This window comes from Physeter macrocephalus, chromosome 4 (assembly GCF_002837175.3).
Source record: "Physeter macrocephalus isolate SW-GA chromosome 4, ASM283717v5, whole genome shotgun sequence".
Lineage (NCBI taxonomy): Eukaryota > Metazoa > Chordata > Mammalia > Artiodactyla > Physeteridae > Physeter > Physeter macrocephalus.
The window spans coordinates 92,225,712-92,226,904 of NC_041217.1; the positions used below are offsets into that span (position 1 = coordinate 92,225,712).

Sequence of the window (1,193 nt, forward strand, 5' to 3'; positions counted from 1 at the left end):
CGTGACCTGTGCAGGGAACTGACTTTGGGAGAAGGGAAAGAAGGAAGCTCTAGCCTCAATTCTGAGTTCATTACATCTTCTCGAGAATCTCACCACCAGCCTATACAGTACAGTTTCAAAAAAGTAAGCATGTTAAGGTAAGGCGACAACTCTTGAGAATCCCAAACACATTCTCTTGCTGTATTTATGTAGAACTCTCCATCTACAATGGGCAGTCATGAAGAGGTTCTTCCTCAGGACAACATGGCCACAGGACTTGAGGACCCAGTGGGACGGAGGGGAGCACAAGGACTGAGGAAGAGGCTCCCTTTTTGTTTCAGTTGGAGACAAACATAACGCACAGTCCACGTCGCTGCAGTCTTCTCATTCTATCCTCTGGCATAATGTTTCATGTACTCTTCAACTTTATTCTGGAAGTCCTCCTTGTCTGGCAAATGATGTTCTGCAGCTTCAATATGCAGTGGATCATCAAAATTCAAAAGATCACTTAACAAAGCGTTGAATCCCCGAACAACATCCTTCAGTGTCCTAGTGGGAGCGCAGCTGGTGTTATCAATCGAACGTTCTCTCAGTAAACTCAGACATACTTCGCCTGTCTCTGTGATGTTGGGGTGCCAGATCCTAGTCAAGCATTTCACTGTGGGAGGCACCACGTTGTACATATCAGGAACTTCAGTATCAAACTGAAATTTTCCACCCTTATAGTAACCCTCATCTATCAAAAAACACAAAACCAAAAAAAAAAAAAAAATCCTGGGGTTACAGTTAGCTGAAAGCAATGAAGCTTGTTTGGTTGAGGAAAATGCACTTTACATGTACAAGGTAAATTAGTTTCAAGTTCTGCAATCTCTTTAACAAGTAGACTGTCTCTCGCCGAAACCCGCTGAGTGGAGTCAGAGGCTGTGGCTGACTCCCGGGAGGGACCCTTTGAGACCGACCATCATCCTGCTTCAGTTGGCTTGCCAGCGTCAGCATTACTGCCTACTGCCACCTTGCCCTGGGCACCACAAGACGGGAGAGTCGGGGCGGCGCCCAACACCACACCTGGCCAGGGGCGGCGACACGCGACGCTCAGAGCCACACCCAGCTCTGGACGCTGGACCGGAAGTGGCTTGGCAGGCGGCGGGACCGGAAATGAGGCCGGTCTCGGCTTCTCTCTTCCACCTTGGCAGTCATTTTTAAGAGCTGAGATG

General features: G+C 48.5%; 1 pseudogene; it reads right to left on the bottom strand.

Annotated features, from left to right (window-relative positions):
• Nucleotides 1-368: 368 nt before the first annotated feature.
• LOC102988041 (NEDD8-conjugating enzyme UBE2F-like) lies at nt 369-975 on the bottom strand (annotated as a pseudogene).
• Nucleotides 976-1,193: the final 218 nt, after the last annotated feature.